Source organism: Chiroxiphia lanceolata, chromosome 7 (genome assembly GCF_009829145.1).
Source record: "Chiroxiphia lanceolata isolate bChiLan1 chromosome 7, bChiLan1.pri, whole genome shotgun sequence".
Classification (NCBI taxonomy): Eukaryota; Metazoa; Chordata; class Aves; order Passeriformes; family Pipridae; genus Chiroxiphia; species Chiroxiphia lanceolata.
In genome coordinates, this window is record NC_045643.1 from 39,329,967 (window position 1) to 39,347,389 (window position 17,423).

The 17,423-nt window shown below is 51.9% G+C and overlaps 1 long non-coding RNA gene across 2 annotated transcripts; it reads right to left on the bottom strand.

The window, feature by feature from the left end:
• Positions 1–36: 36 nt before the first annotated feature.
• Positions 37–1,827, bottom strand: LOC116789300. 2 transcript variants are annotated; one of them, XR_004357969.1, is made up of 3 exons: positions 1,745–1,827; positions 424–1,012; positions 37–334 (listed from the first exon to the last, which is right to left on the bottom strand). It is a non-coding gene; the product is annotated as an uncharacterized LOC116789300 (long non-coding RNA). The 2 variants fall into 2 exon arrangements; XR_004357970.1 differs by having other exon boundaries at positions 37–348.
• Between the last annotated feature and the right edge of the window lie 15,596 nt (positions 1,828–17,423).

The window sequence follows — 17,423 nt, forward strand, 5'->3', positions numbered from 1 at the left end:
TTCATGCTGTCTACAACTTCATCATTTTCTGCTGAATGATAATTACTTTATTCAATCATGTTCAAGGTTTTAGTGAAAGCTAGCATTGATTGATTAACTTCAATTACCATGCTTACATTTGCATAGATAAAAACTGCTTTTCAATTTGTGAGTGGCACGCTGGTGGAAACCCGGCGCTGGTATTTGCATTTCAATGTGGATGGCGAAGAATAAAGGTGGGAGAGAGGTCTGATCAGTGCTAAGCCCTTTCTGCTTCAGTGCTTGAGCATTTTTCCATAAACACTCCTGTTATGATGTTAGTTTGCTCGCGCCACTCCGAGGGAACCGGGAGCTCCTGTTTACAAGGCTCTGTGACAATTTAACAGTGCGGGGCAAGCAGAGCTGGAATCAAAGCAGCCGGCAGGGCACAGGTGCTGTGGGTACCTGGGGAAGTTCCTGTGAATTACCCAGGGCAGTTGCTGTGACTAATCCAGGGAAGTTCTTCCTTCACCAGACAAATTGCACATTCCTGTGGAATCCTTGCCAGCAGCCGCTGTGCTGACTGGCCTCAGCTCCTCACTGGCCTCAGCTCCTCACTGGCCTCAGCTCCTCACTGACCTCTTCACTCCCTGCCAGGTTTTGATGCAAAAAGCTGGTTGTTAGGATGGGAAGAGCGAGTGAAAACCCTTCCCTGGGGGGCTTTATTCCCAGAGGTCACTCTTATCACTGAGCAGTCGAAGTGCAGGGCAGCACTGCTCATCCAAAGCCAGAGAAAAGCCACACTGATGTCACGTTTGTGGCCAGGTCCCTCATCCTCGTGGTGTTTCCTCTCACTTGCCATCAGAAATGAGGGGGTCAGGCTTCTTCAGGTGCTTGTCCAGTTCACTGCTGCCTCTAGCATTCCCCACATTCCCCTCTGGATCTGGCAAAGCTGAGTCCCAAGAGAACAGATGCTGCTTAAAATCAGGGTGATGGTTTGTGCACGTTGCTCACCTCAGAGTAGGGACAAGGAAAGGGGTCTTGCTCAGGTTTCCTGTGTCAGGCAGGATATCAGTTTTGTGCAAATCTTCAGAATCAGCTTGAAAAGTAATTAATAGAATCACAAAACAGTTTGGGTTGGAAGGGATCTTAAATCCCATCTCATTCCACCTCCTTCCACAAGGAACTTGCCCCAACAGTTCTCAGATGTGAGTGAGCTTTTGGCAGAAGAGCAGCTCAGGGCTTGGGGTTTGGTTTGGGTTTTTTTAAATAGGAGACAAAGGGACTGATTTAGGGATTTCCCTTAGATTTGCTCTGGTTTACATACAAATATATCTAAGCAATTTAAAAAATAAAGCAAGTAAAAAACTGAACCACTTGCTACTCTCCCATTAAGCCCAAAGGTGGAGAGTTTTTGCCAGAGGAAGGACACAGCAATGACACCAACCCTGTACCAGACTGCACCAAAGCAGCCCAAAGGAATTGCCAAAACATTTGTTTTGCTTACATGACTTTTCAGAAGTGGCTGCCCTGCTCTGTGTCAGACAGCTCAGGAAGTTTAAAAATATTGCACATAGAAAGAGGCAAGCAAGGGAAAGAGGCAGGCCAGTGGCTGCAGTTTGTGCCCAACCCTCATGGTGGATGGACTTGGACGGACATTTCTCGAATGTACAAAATAAACTTCGGAAAAAACCCTTCTCAGCCCCCTTTAGTTCACCACTCCAGCAGCTGGGTGAGGCCAGGCCCGTGGTCAGAGCCTCGGGACAGAGGGCAGATGGACACTGACCTGCTGGGTTTATTGTCCCTGAGAATATTTGGTTTAAATCCCTCAGAGGGACAAAACTCCAGCGTGTTCAGTGTCCCGACGACTTCACAATAGGAAGGATCCGTTTGTTTTCCAGATCCTGATGCAACGGTTGCCATAAGAACACAAATTATGTGTACATTTTAATGCATCTATGCTTCATAATTATGCATGGTTGTGTGCTGTTATAATTGACATAAAATATAAAACAGGTCAAAGAGCAGCTATTAAAACTATTTTTCATTTTGCTTCCTGACAGCTCCCGACATCAATGCCGACTGCATTTAATAGGACCATACAGGGAATGCAAAGATAGTTATATAATTTCAACCATATTAAAGCCTCCACAACTTGCAACCTAATTATTTCCTGCAGTGTCTTGTTGTGAGCTGCATTACTTTATTTGGAATGTGTTCAGTTTGAGATTAAACAATTGGGCCACATTAAATTAGCATGAAGGGGGAAAATCATAAAACTTTTGGATGTATTTCATAGGGGTCACTCTGTTAGGTTAAGAATTATCCCAGGAGCAATGATTTTCTGCCACTCAAGATAAAAAACAGCGTTAGAATTGCGCTAATTCCATGCAGTTATTTTAATCACTGAAGTAAATTCTACCAAAGGGCTAAATTGTAGTTGTACCCTCGCTCTGATCACAGAATGACAGAGAGAATAAAAGAAAATTGAGGAAAAAATGATGAATTTACAGAATCATAGAACCCCAGAATGGTTTGGGTTGGAAAGACCTTAAAGTTCATCTCATTCCACCTCTTGCCATGGGCAGGGACACCTTCCACTGGACCAGGTTACTCCAAGTCCCATCCAGCCTGGCACTGATATCCCTGCTCTTGGTCCTGGCTGCATGAAGGCCAAGCAGCAGGGTCCAACCCCCTGCTTCACTCATCGATCCCCTTCTTGCTCTGGAGTGGTCGAGGGCTCCTGTTCCACTGGGTGTGGTTGGCTTTCTTTTGGAATCTGTGCTGGTCTGTATTTTTTAATAAACCCTTTTAAAGTCAGGTTTGGTGGGGACACGCCAGTGGCCATGGTGAGCCCCAGAGCCTCTGCCCACCACGTGTGTGCCAGGCGGGACCAGAGACCCCGGTGTGTCGGGGTCCCTCCCAGGGACCTGCTGCCCTGCCGCTGCAGATGGTGGGCATGAGGCGAGTTCTGTGAGCTGAAGTTCTGCTCCATGGGACCAGAGTTCAGCAAACAGCAGCAGTGCCCTGGCTGAGGTGTCAGAGCTGTGCCGTGCGTTGCTGTGTCTCGGGTCGCGGCCGCGATTGATCGGGGAAGCGGCGGGAGCAGCTAATGAGTATTGGCACTCCTTGCCTCGTGTGCTCAGTCCACTTAGAGCCTGGATATTTCAGGAGGCTGGTAATGGGCTGGAGAGGCCCTTTCTGTTCTAGCTGGCTGACTCGAGTCCAGTTCGTGGGTACCGGCTGAAAGTTATTGCCCAATTTGTGGCGGAGGAGGAATAAGCTCAATCCAATTTTCTGAGGTAGAGGCAGCCCCATCCCAGAGAGAACCATCATAAATGGCCCTTGTTAGCGACTGGACAGGGAGCATGAGGGCTGGAGGGGGGTAAAGGCCAGGCTCAGCTGATTGAGCGTGTTGGCTGTGGAGCATGGAAAGGTCTGTGGCCCTTCTGTCTCTCTTCAACAGAACAAAGGTCTTCTCGTCTCAGGAGAGATCTGTTGTGTTCCACTCTTACTGCCTTAATTTGCATTTGGGTTCTTGCTTCTGATGGCTTTCTTTTCTTCGGCAATTTTCACAAACGTTCCCCTTTTTACACTTTTCCAGCTCCATGTCTGCCCAGGAAAATAACGATCAGTCCCAGAGTCACTGGTTCCCCAGATCCAAACAGGTCACCTCACTCGTGCCAGTGATGAGGCTCTTCCCAGGGTCAGTGACATTCAGAGAATCCTTTGGGTAGGAAAAGCCCTCCCAGCCCCTGGAGTCCAGGCATTCCTTGGACACCTCCAGGGCTGGGCACTCCAAACCTCCCAGGGCAGCCCCTTTCAAGGCCTGACCACCCTTTCCAGGGAGAAATTCCTCCTGATGTCCAACCTGAGCCTCCCCTGGCACAGCTGGAGGCCGTTCCCTCTCCTCCTGTCCCTCGTTCCCTGGGAGCAGAGGCTGACAACCCCCTGGATCCAGCCTCCTTTCCAGAGCCTTTTAATGTGGTGCTCAGTTTGCTGCCCTGATCTGGGAGCCTGAGCTGAGCTGAGCTGAGCTGAGCTGAGCTGAGCTGGACTGGGCTGAGCTGGGCTGGGTTGAGCTGAGCTGAGCTGACCCATGCCACGCTGTAGGCTGGTGATTAACTGGGCTTTGGCTTTTCCGTCCTCAAGCACAGCTTCACACTCCCAATCCTCTGAAGTGAAGATGGAGAAGCACATAAAAGCTTCGGATTCCATTACTGTAAAATGTATCAGAAAAGTGTTGAGCTCGGTAATTACCTTAATCCAACCGCAATAGTTGGTCAGAGCACACATGAGATGAGCATCCAGAGTCAGATTTGAACACCCAGTCAACCCGAACAGAATTAGCTCGGCAATAGTGGCCCGGATTTCTTAATTAGTTCTCGGCGGCAAGAACATTTAATGTTTGCAAAAGTCAAGTGCAAATCCTACAAGTGACACGATTTGAGGAGGGTGCCTTGAGCCCAGGCCGTGCCCCGCGGGTGGGGACAGCAGCCAGGGCTGCCCTCACTTACTCCCCTCTCTCAGGGTCCCTTTAAACTTCCACAGACCCACAGTAAAAAGTAATGGTATGATTAACTTCATAGTAATAACCCATTGCATTCAAAATACACATTTAACTCTAATTTTCATTGAACTACACAGCAGCTGAAAATGTAATGGCCATTCCCAGGCAGCTGACGGCACATTTTAGTGCACTGTAATTGGCTCTCTCAGCTTGTCTCGGGTTAATAAAGGAGATGGGACTCGCGAAAAAGCACCGTGGTCACTTAGCAATTGTTTAATTTGTGTAACGCTGGTTTTTTGGGTTAGAAAATTATTGTTTTCCAGTAGTGTTAAATATTTATGGGATGCAATTGAGACACATGGCACAGGGCACGCTCCCGCTATGCTCACAAATTAATAAGTTTCTGAAAAAATGGAAATGCAAAATAGCATTTCAAGTGTAAAAAACGGCTTCTCAGCTTACAGAACATTTGCACCGCTGAGGTTTTATGTTATTGCAGAGGATGGACAAATACTTTGGGCCAGTAGAGGTGATTATGACCTTGCTGCCATTCGGGTTGGCCCGTCTGTGCTGGCTGGGGGAGATGGGTAGAAACTCGAGCTCTCTTGAATATCTGCCCCCCTCCTTTGGTGTCTGGGAAGAGAGAATGGCAACACTGGGAATTATCTTCACACTAGGCCAGAATATTCCCTGGTGAAAGCTGTCATGTCCTATCAGATGATACTGCTGTGATACAAGGAAAGATTCAGGTAGTGTACCTTCTTTAAAATATAAAAAAGCCCCAACTAGTGGAATTGCACATTTTGAGCAAGAGAGTAAATGTTACAGGCAGCAGGAAAAGGGAAAACTTTTAAGATGTGTGTGGAATTAAATTTAATTTATGTCATCCCTGGTTGGAGTTGGGTAGGGTTGGGTTATGTTGGGTCGGGTTGGCTCGAGGTTGGGTTTTGTGACTTTGGGGTTGTGTGGTTTGCCACCTGGGGGTCATAAGAACTCATGGGTTGAAAGGTGGTGCCCAAACCCGTCCCTGCAGCACACACAGTGTAACTGTCCCCCCCTCGTGCCCCTGTCCCATGCCCCCACAGCCCGGCTGGGGGTCCCCCCTCCCACACACCCCCGGCTTCCCTCGGCTCCGGCAGCTGGGAAAACAGAAGTGTCTGCAGGGTCCCTGCTGCCACCCACGGAGAGAGGGCTCTGGGTGCTCAGACCTTCCTCTTTCCACAGCACCTCTGGTATTTCCAGAACACCCACCCCGGGTGGGCCGGGAGGGCCAAGGGCGAGTGAAAGGAGACTCTTTATTTTATTCCCCGTGTGGGTCAGCAGCCTCTGCCAGCAGGATTTGCAGTGTTTGAGCAGGGCCTGGTGCAGGACCTGCCCACAGGTGCCCACCCTGCCCACACCACGGCGGGGTGGTTGTGGGTGGGGGCTGAGAGCTCGGGGTGCTCCGAAGCACCCCGGTGTGCCCGTGCCCTGTTTTCCAGGCAGGAGTGTCCAGCCCAGGCAGGAGTGTCCTCCCCAAGGAGAACCTTGCAGAGGTCTCTCCATGGCCATTTGTGTTCCCTGTTCGGCCCCCCCGCCCCCCTTTGCAGCAGTTGTGTCAAATGCCACAGCTCCCAGCCAGGCTCCAGGAATGCTGCAGCTGAAGAGAGCTCGGGGCCCTCGCTCAGCCGTGGCCTGGAATTATGACATCTTTTGTCAAAGGCATCTTCCCAAAACCGCTGCAATTTCTGGCCGAGAAATTAGATTGTCTTTTAAAGTAATATAACAGTGGTGCAATCTTTGCCTCTGTGACCCCTCTCATTTCCTGTGGGGTTGAAGCAGAGGCCTCCAATTTAAAACCTATTATACTCTGGGGACGGCTTCCACCCTCTCAGCCACGCAACCGCTGCCCTGTTATTTAACACTTGTTGGGTTTGCTTTGCATCACCTGCTAGTTCAGAGAAGGTGGTGCAGGTCTGCTGCCTCTGCTGTGCTCTGCCTTGTGCATCTCTCCTGTCAGCCTCACCAAATAATCAGCATTTATTGTTTTTAGCAGAAACATGGGTGTATTCAGTTTTCTAGAAGAAAAAGAAATGGCACCTGAGCTTCATTACAAGAGGAAGTGCCTTAAGGATGCACAATTTCTCGGTGCTTGACAGGAGGAAGATGACTTACTGATTTTGGGCACAGCCCTTGTGCTGGCTGCCCCAGCTGGGCTGGGGGCTTTGGAGGGGGTTGGAGATTGGAGATGAGATCGGAGCCTTACACATTTTACCTGGGACATGAAGCCTGGCAGTACTGTCCCCAGATGTTTTTCCTGGCAGCAGCATCTTTGTCTTGAGCAAGAGGTGAGAAGGGTTCCCAAAAAGTGACCAAAAATCTCATCAGCTTTCTGATTGGGCCATGTAAATAGCAATCCCTTCTCGGGCTGGAGCACAGGGAATGGGCAGTCTCTGGGGGCAGGAACTGATCCCTTTTATTATGAGTTTTCCCAATACCTGGTACCTCAGCAGCTGTAACACATCCCTGCTTGACTTGGCTCCTGAGGCCCCTGCCCTCCCTCGGGTGAGGACACAGCACCAAACACCAGTGGGGTTGGTGGGACCCTCTTGCCCTGGTGGCAGCCCCTGGCACCTGGACCTCCTGCCCCTGGCATTCCTGGGTTCCTGCCAGGTACAGTTGTGTTAAACAATTCACCAAGGAGGACCTGTGCCCCCCAGGTTCTGTCTCTCTAGGAAAATATCCATAGTCATCCATCAAAGTGCCACTTGTCGTACCAGATCTGCAGCAGCGAGGGAGAAGGGAGAAGTTAATTAATGCTGTGAGGAGGATGGGTTTAAATAATAGATAGGAGGGGTGTCCAAGGTGTGCTGTGTTCTCAGCCTACGCTCTGGCCACAGAATGGGGTCATGCAGGCTGTGCTGTGCCCAAAGGATGAGCAGGAATGGAGCAGGATGGCTCACAAGGAGCCCCATCCCAGGGTCACCTCCCTCTGGGTACCACTCAGCCCCCTCAGATGGGCAGCTCAGGGGTGTGTGCCCGGAGGGGGGCTCGAGGTGCAGTTAGTGGGTGTTTGTGCAGGGTCTGAGGCTCCAAGGACAGCCAGAGCCCAGCTGGCCTCCTCCTCTCTGCTGGGAAGGAGCTGCTTCCTGGGATTTTGTGTGAGAGCTGCCCTGCACACCAGGCTGTGACTGTCACATGTGCCTCAGAGAGAGGGGGTCACCTTCAGCCAGGGTGTTGGTTGGAGTCACATGAATTTCATTTCTGCCTTTTCCAGCCTCGCCTCTGTCTCTTCCTGCCCTGCAACGCTGGGTCTGGGGAGAGCAGGAAAACCCCACAGCACTGCCACCAGCACCACTGTCCCCATCCCCATCCCTGTCCCCACCTCTCCACTGGCCCCTCACTGGCCACGTGGCTCCTCCAGCCTGTGGGGACAATGAAGAGGAAAAACTCCTCCTGGAAGCTCAAACTTTGGGAGCAGCTGCTGCTGCATTTTGATGTGTTCATGGGCCGAGCATCCTGCAGGGACACTTTGCTGGTGGCAAAGACAGGCAGTTTTCCCCAGGTACAAAAGAATTCAGGAAGAACTTCTTCATGGAAGGGGCAGCCAGGCCTTGGCAGGGGCTGCCCAGGGAGATGGTGGAGTCCCCATCCCTGGAGGTGTCCAAGGAAGGACTGGACGTGGCACTCAGTGCTCTGGGCTGGGGGACAAGGTGGGGAATGGTCACAGGTTGGACTCGATGATCTTGGGGGTCTCTTAAGGACACATATGATGGTCAGGTTTTAAACAAACCCACGTGAGCCAAACAGTGCTGGCAGTGGGACCCCCATGCCCTCAGCCTGGTGTCCTGCCACAGGGCATGACCCTGCAGTGCCCTCCTGACAGCTGCTGCCTTTTGGGGCAACTTATAAAGACTCAAATATTAATAATGTAATCAGCTATAAATTAGTTATGACGGTTTTGATCCCCTGAATTCAATGGCAAGTTTTCCCCTCACTTCAGTGGCTGTGGGAGCAGCCCCAAACATGTCACGTCGTGTTTGAATGGGTGATCCTGTGAACCACAACACCCTCTGAGAGGAGTGTAAGGCAGTGTGGAACTGTGCCATCTGTGCTGCAAAACGGGGACAGCAAGGGAGACACAGCTGGGAAAAATACATAAACAGAGTCTCTGCACTGAACTAACCATTGCCGGGGTGTTCAGTTCAGGGTTTGGGCATTTCAGTAGACTAAAACTGTCACCATCACCCCATCACCACCCCCCCCACCTCCCTCCCCCTGGCTCTGCTGGCCCCGGCAGTGCCTCCCTGCTTTTTCTGCTCAGCTAATTCAGCTCTGGTGTTTTCACAGCACACATAACCTTCTCTCTACTACAAACCAAAAAAAAAAAAAAAAAAGGAGGAAAGCCCAGCATTTTTAGTTATCCCACTGCAAATCACAGGGCAGACACTTCAGAGCACTTTGGCCAGACACTGAATCTTAATGGCATTGTGGAGTGTCTGGGAAGTCTGTCCAGCAAGAAAAAAAAGTAAAATCTGATTTTGCCACAAAATCGTCATAAATCAAAATCAGATGGAAACCTCAGCATTCTTCCAACAGCCTCATTTAATTCCCCTCTGTCCTGTCATCGCTCACATGCGAGTGTTGGGAAAGAGTTGTAAGTGTTGTGATGAGTGCAGATAACTTGTCACTGCTTCAATCCTGATTCACTCTGAGAGTTTTCAGTGTTCTGGTGTTAGGATCATCCTTCCCCTCCCTTGGCAGGTGAGTGACAGCCCTTCGATGCTGTGCTCCTGGTGCTCCCTCCCTATGTTTGCTGCCTGTTGCCATGGCAGTGATGCTTCCCCAACAGCCATAAACAAACCACATTCAAAAGAACAAAACCCAAACAATCCCTAATTAAATTAAAATCTGGCAGCAAAAATAATGTTTTCTCTCTAAATGTTGTCCCGTTTGTCCTGAGCCATTGGCTGTGTCTGCCCTGACAGTGCTGTCACCCGTCCCTCAGCTACAACCCTCTGCCCCGTGCTTCCTCAGCCACTTCTGATCACAGCCTGCAGCTGCTGAGGAGGTGTCAGGCTTTCTATAAATAAAACACGTTCCTGAGGAGTCAGTGCTGAGAAACTTGCCCAGGCAGACGCCAGCAGTGGTGCCCACTGGCTGCAGAGCGATGGGCTCTCCATCCCCAGCTGCCTCCCTCTGCCTTCAGAGCATCCAACCCAACCCCGTGGCATGTCCCTGGCACCATGGTTTGGGTGTGTAGCCCCCCCAGTTCCCGGGAGAGCCCTGGGTACAGTGATACAGTGCGGCACAGAGGGTGTTTGGGGATGGGATCCCCCCTTGCCAGCACACTCAGCTTTCCCTGAGCATCACCAGCAACTGGGGTGTGTGTCCCCCCCCCCAGGCATCCCTCCTGTCCAGCCTGTCCCCCCACGGCAGACCCCAGCCCTGGGATCCCTCTGCTCTGTGAGCAGTAAACCCACCACAAAGCTCAGCCTGTACCAGGGTGATGAGGAGCAGTTGGACTCTGCTCCCAGATAACAAATGACAAGACGTGAGGAAACGGCCTCCACGGGAGGTCTAGATGGAATATTCAGGAAAATTCCTTCATGAAAAGAGTTGTCCAGCCCTGGCATAGCTGCCCAGGACAGTGCTGGAGTCCCCATCCCATTTAACCCATGTGGATGTGGGAGTTGAGGACATGGGTTAGTGGTGGCTTTGGCAGTGCTGGGGGATGGTTGGACTCGGTGGTCTGAGGGAGCTTTTCCAACCCAAACCATTCCATGATTCCATCCAGGAGCCTCTGCAGCATCCCAGTGCCAGCTGTGACCCCCCTCCCTGTCCCTTCACCCTCGCCCAGGCTCAGAGCTCTGCCTCTGAAGATCATTAATCATAGATATAATTTAATGACAGCTGGGTCGTGTCCTGCTAACTAAGTACACCTTGTTTGCCTCAAAATGCTAATGGCTCCTCTGAATCATTAATGAGGGACAATTGGTACGGAGCCTAATAATCGTGTGTGGTCTAGTTACAGATTTATTCATAGGAACACGAGTCCTTTGTCATGGTAAAAAGCAGCAAAATCGGGTTGTGCAGAGCAGCTCTCTGTGGCTCCAGCACAACACACCAACTCTGAGCATGTACACATCAAAACAGCTGGTGCACAGTTTTCCTGGAAAAATGTGGGATCTGTGTCCGCTGCTCTTGGCACTGATCAGATGGCACTTCACTCTTAAGGTCATCTTGTTGCTTTCGATGGAAATATTAGTGAAATAATGTATTTTTCAGCATGGGAGAGAGTTGCCTGATGGGCATCAGCGTGTCAGGGGCATCTCCTTGCTGAGGGGGGTCATGGCATGGGGGGCCAGAACCCCCAGCACTGGCAGTGGGTGGGTCTGTGCCCCTGGGGAAGCAGCTCCTGGAGAGGCTGTGCCTTCTCAGTGGGGAATATTAGTGAAGAAGTTTGAAAAGCTTGGACTGGATGATCTTGGAGATGTTTTCCAACCTTAATGATCCTGTGACTCTGCGATGAGAAAAGCCAATGACAGGTGGTGGCTGAGGCGAGGGGTCTGAGCTCCTTTGGGAAGGGACAGGAGGGAATGGGGTTTGTTTGCAATCACGAGTTCTCTGGGGGCTGGAACAGCCCGATGAGCACCCTCAGGGTGCCCCTGTGCTCAGCGGGGCTCTGGGGCTCAGGGTGCTCCTGCCGCGGTGGGAGAAGCTCCGTGTGGGAGGGTCCTGGCGGGGCTGGTCCCGCACAGAGCCGCGAGTGCTGCCCGGGGAGGCTCCATCCGTGTCAGCCACAGGCTCCAGCACCGCGTTAAACCTTCTGCGGCACGGAGCTGCTTCCCTATTGGAAATCGAAGGCTCGCTCTTCCCGGGAGAGTCATTAGCCAAATTCCCATTGACTCCCGCGGCAAGAGGATGGGACCCCGAGTCTGTTATTCTCTTTTCCTGAAAAGATCAATTATCTGGGGAAGTTTCCACAGGGGAAGGGGGGAGGGAGGCAGCAAAGCGAGTGTGTGTGAGTGTCCCAGTGTCTCAGGGCCGTGTTCCAGCCCGGACAAGAGCACCCTTTGAGCCCCGCGGGACTCCACTGCTCGGGCTATTGAAAAGCTGCTTGGAAGCATTGGATCAATGTGCTGTTTTCCAGCTCTGCTTTGAATGAAGCCATTTATTCCGTCGCCTGCCCCCGGCGCGGGAGCTGTCCCGGCGTTCCCGGTGGGCCTTTTAAAACAGTGGTGATGGAAAGGAAATCACGCGGGCGATTCCTGCGTCAGCACAGCCTGGCACGGGGAGCAGGAGGGGCCGCGGCCGGGGGTCACCCCCACGCAGGGACCCCCGTGCCCGGCCACGGGGACTCCGGGAAGAGCCGCTCGGGGATCCCGTGCACAGAGCCGGCCTTGCACTCGTTGATTTGGTGTGAATCCTGTAGAAACAGGACACGGGGGATTCACCCGATGCTCCCCCCGCTCCCGGGGCCGCCCCGCTCCCGCTCGCTCCTCCCGGCTCCAGGCAGAGCATCGCCCGCCCGAGGGCCCCGTCCCTCGCCGGGGGAGAGCAAGAAACCTCGCCTTTCTTGCCCAGACTGTTGCTCTGTGTTTGACCTGCAGGCAGCAGGAGCAGGCACAGCCCGGCCCCAGCGCTCCCGTGCCCGCCGCAGCCCCGCCGTGACCGCGCGGCGACAACGGGGACAGAGCGGGGACAAAGGTCCCGTGTGCCCGCGGGACACGCTCCTGACACCCACACCCCCACACCCCACCCGTGGGGCAGCCCCGCGGGGGGACCGGCAGCGGCTGCAGGGGCGAGGGCTGGGGAAGCTCCTGGACCCGCTTGGCTCATCTCGGGCATCCCGTGCGGGCGGGAGGGACCCTCCCGGGCCACCCTGTGCCCTACAAAGGCATCGCATCCCACCCTGTGCTCCCAGGAGACGTGTCCTGCCGCTTCCAAGTGACTTTTCGGCCGTGTGCTCCCACTCACGCCAAGCGGGATCCTCCTGTGCTTCCCCTGGTTTGTCCCTCCTGCTGCAGCAGGGGTGGGAAAGGAGGAGGCCCCTCTGGAGCCGTGGGAAGGCGGGTGGGATCCCAACCTGTGCTAAATCGCTGGGAAAACAGCGAAGAGGTGACGGATTCCTGTCCCTGAGCAGCAGAGCAGGCAGCAGGGAGCCAGGGCTGGGGTTTAAAACCCACATGGGCACACACAGACCTGCCTGTCTGTGTTTTCCGTGGCCATCTGAAATCCACAGCCGCTCCCCGGGATGTTGCTGTCTGGAGGACACGGGAGGGAAGGGGTCAGGAGCACGGCTGGGATGGCACAGGTGGTGGAGGTGGGAATGGGGCCCAGCCTGGCTGGCAGAGCAGGTGGGTTGCAGAAGCAAAAAGCTGTGACTTCAGCAGGGATTACAATATCCTGGAGGCATTTTTGCCACAAGAATTCAGATATTTGATAGCTAAATCTGATTTAGATACCAAAATATATGGCAATAATAATATTAATGGGCCTTTTCGTCTCCTTTGAACCCTGACTTTGCAGAGGCAGAACTCAAGCAGGTGGGTGAGATCTGACTCTTACCCCTATTCAATACTTGTGCAGCATCCCACAGGGAGAGAAGGGAGGGAAGGGCCTCCAGGTGGAGAAACCAGGCAGGGGTTTTACTGAGCCATGCTCCCTTCTGGATTTGCAGAGCACCCATAGGGGTGCTCCCTGAAGGCTGTCCCTGTGGGATACCTTCTGTGGCAGGGGGTGTCCAGCCTCACCCTCTGCTGCCCCAGAGGTGGGAGAACCCCAGGGCTGTGTCAGCCTGGAAAAGTCCCCGGGCTCTGTCCATGGACATGTCCCAGAGCCAGGACACGACTCTCTGGCCCAGGGCGCAGGTTCCAGTTCAGGGGCTGAGCTGAACACAGTTCCATTTGGGCCAGCAGGAAAATTCCTGTTTGTTTGTTTTTTCTCCCATACAAACAACTCTGTTTGGGGTTGGTCGAATGGTCCATCCATCAAACAACCGAAATCCTTCTGCTTTATGTTTTGTCCTCCCTCTGTTTGCCCTGAGCTGAATTTGAAAAGTGGCTGGCACATAATTTTGGCTGTTGAAAATTTTCCTTTTCATCCAAGAATCCACCCTCCTACAAAACTGCTCATTGCACCTGTCAGTCTCCCTTTCCAGGATCAATTTTCCTTTCTTACTTGGCCTGACTCTGGAGAAGTGTCCATCCATCCCAGGTCAGAATTTTTGGTCTTTCGTTGTGGTGAAAGGATCAAACACAGTTTTCCAAGGAGCCTGTGACTGAGCTGGGGCCAAGGCTCCACCAAGCTAAATGAGTGCTGAGGAAAACCAGTGAATAGGAAAATAATGGAGTGATCCAGAATTTATAGCACATCTTAGAAACATCTCAATAAATTCCAGGATCCTCTCCTTGCCAAGGATGAAGCGTTTCAAGGAATCTGACCTAGAAATCATGTTCTTAAAAATGTGCTGTTTCTCTAAATAATCAAAATTCTTCTTTTTTAATTATGCAAATTAAAGTTGCCGAGGAACAATTGCTTGATTAGACCAGTTGGTACTGACCTAATAAATTATTTTGAATATTTTTCACAGGAAATTGATTTAATTGAAGCTTTTGTTAGCCCCTGCAAATGCACTCGGTTCATGCCACAGCACCCAGGAATTTATAAATGGGCTCAGAGTGTTGTTCAGGCACCAGAAAATAAACCTCCGAGCTATTTACTACCTCCATGATATATAAAGTTTGCAGTTTTGATTTTGTGTGATTATGTTCAGCAATGGTGACCTTTAGAGGCAACAATATTGAAGTGTAATGAGGAGATGTTTGATCACTGGTGTACAATGAGGAGTTGGCGTGACTTCTCCATTCCTTCCTGGAATCTGTGAAATCCAGCTGACAGGCTTTAACCTTTAGACTGCTGAGGGCTGAAAATGTGTAGGGATTTAGCCTGTTTATACACCAGGGTGGGTATATGAAATTTTATATCATTTCTTCCGCCCCTCCACGCGGGGATATCCCACGTTTAATAACGGCGACCGCGGGCCGATATTGTGCTGTGGAGGGGCTCGGGCCACCCCTCCTGGCTGTGCTGCACAGCTCTGTGTCCCCCCTACACCCCATGCCCTCACCCAGCCGTGCCAGGGGGCCTGGGGGCACCCCTGCATCCTCACCCCGCTGTGCCCTGGGGCTCCGTGTGCGTCCCACGTGCATCCCACGTGCATCCCACGTGCATCCCACGTGCATCCCGCGTGCATCCCACATGCATCCCGCATGCATCCCCCCATCCTCGGCCCAGGACTGGTGGACCCCCTGCCCACCTCCCTCCCATCACCCCCAGCATCCCTCCCGTGCCTGTCCCTGCCCCGTTCCCTTCCCTGGGCTGTGCCTGCCCGGAGCACACACAGCGCCCGTGGTGGGCAGTGCTTCCCATGAATTGTAAATTCCTCTCTCTCAGCAAGATTTAAAAGTAAATAGACATTATTCAGGTTGATGTTTTGGCAGGAGATGTGAGATTACAGACTGTGAATCCAAACACTTCACACGGAGAACAGACTGGAATACAAAGTACTTGCAGATCGTGAGATTATCTCTTTGCTAATTGTTCATTAATACATATTTTATATATATATATAAAATTATGTTTATATACATGCACAGGCATTTACCTATATGTATATATATATATAAATGTGTGTTTATATATAAAAATATATGCATATGCATATGCCTGTGTACCTCAGAGACTGAGACACCCTAATGAGCACTGTGAGAGATGGCAGTGCCTCCCCTCCCCGAGGCAGCAGCACCTTTGGAAGCACAGGGAGGATTTCCCTGAGCCCCCCCAAGCGTGGGCTTTGCTGAGAGCATGAGCTGAGCCCCGGGATGGGCTCAGGCTGGTCACTGCTGCTGTTCTGGGTGGGAGAGGGGAGCACCCTGGGTTTCTCTCCTGGGTTAAAACAACCCCCCTGGGGCACCCTGGCAGCTGCCTGCAGGAGCCTGTGCCCCCTCCCAGGAAGCATCAGAAACTTACAGTCTAGGGAAAAAAAATTGCCATTTTTTGCTTCACCTCTGCTCCTGTGGATGTTTGTCTGTCACATCTGGAGAAATCAGCTGTGAATTCTTTCTGCCTCTCCCTCTAAACTGAACTGGAAACAGGCTCCTGGCATGGCCCTTGGGAAAAGCCTGGTGGACAGTTGTTGAGAAGTGATGAATTCAAAGATAATCCCCAACGTTAAGGGATGCCCCACTCTGCTGTGGGGCCAATGGCAAGAGCAGAAGGAACCTCTAAAATATTGGAAAGAGGGGTTTGTGCCACCAAACTCCCCCCAGGGCAGGGACTGAAGGACTGTCCACACTTATTTCACAGCTGTAGCATTGTCAAAACCAGGTAGTTAATGGCATCCCAGCTGCCATTTAATGGACCTCTCGCTGCAGGAGCCAAAGCCGTCACTCTCCAGCTGAGAGGCCCCTCGTGGGCTGTTATGCTGCTTCTACCTTTGCTCCAAGAAAAAAAACTGCTTAATGAAGGGAGTGTATTGCCCTCAATTTAACTTTTGAAAAGTTAAAAGCCTTGTCTGCAGGGGCTGCTGAGGCTCAGGGGCAGTGGCAGGCAGGGGGGACGCGGGGCAGCAGAGCCCCTGGGACAAGGGTGGGGGAACAAGGGCCCAGGGAACACGGGCAGAGCCAAGGCAGGGATTTAGGGAATGGAATAGAATAGAAGCCTGGAATGGCTTGGCTGGGAAGGGACCTTAAAGCTCATCCTGTTCCACCCCCTGCCATGGGCAGGGACACCTTCCACCAGCCCAGGTTGTTCCAAGCCCCGTCCAACCTGGCCTTGGACACTTCCAGGGATCCAGGGGCAGCCACAGCTTCTCTGGGCAACCTGGGCCAGGGCCTCCCCACCCTCATAGCCAGGAACTTCTCCCCAGTACCCTGTCTAATGATGATCCATAATAGCTTGTGAAAGAGTTTGGCTAATGAAACAAAGCAAAGGGAAACGTACTTCCAAAAAAGTCCGCCCAGGACAGAAAAATGTCTTAAAAGCTGCAGTAGTTAGAGGCTTAATTAGTATATTGGGTCATTATGACACCCAGCTCGTTTTCATTACCCTCCTAATGCATTATTAGTTGGCAGTTAAGTACTATCTGCTGGGGCCAGCGAGTTCTCCTCCCGTCGTGCCGGTCGCGGTGCCGGCTCCGGCCGACAGCTTACCTGGAGTGAGAAGAAATGGGAGCCCCAATTAGAAAGCTTTCAGCCCAGCACCCATGGAAAAGCCAAAAGCTGATAAAGGTCAGCGTGAAATTTGAATGACAGGGCTAAAGTCTTTTACTCATAATTTTGTGTTTGCAATAGAATTCAGAGCAATTCACAGCCTTAAAGGCCTTAGTGAGACAGCAATTAATTGTAATGAATAATCTGACAAATCTGGTTGACATATGGCTGCTAATTCCCTCCTTTCTAGTGGGAGCAGTGGAGGGATTAGATTAACTCAATGAAATCTGGGACCAGCCATGCCATCTGCATGTTCGGCGAGGAGCGCTTGCAGTTTAAATGGTGAGTGGCAGAGATCTGTCTTGTTCTCATCCCTCCCTGAGCCTCGGCAGGGGATGGGAATAGCGGCTTTATTTATTGCGCCAGCTGCCTGTCAGTCCAATAATGCTGGGGAGGCACACGGTACAGCCTCGAAAGCTAACATGGCAAAAAGCTGTTAAAAATTAACCACAAAATTAGCATAAATTGATATATTCCTCTGTTTATACAGTGTGTATTTCCAGTTGGCTTGCCCTGCTGAACGCTGGAGTCACCATCCCCGGGGGAATGTGGGCTGTGTGGATGCGGCACTTGGGGACCTGGGTTAGTGGTGGCCTTGGCAGTGTTGGGAAAGGGTTGGACTTGGTGGCTCTGGAGGGCTTTTCCAGCCCAAACCATTCCATGATTCCATATGGAATGGCTGTGTTCCCTCCCCTGTGTTA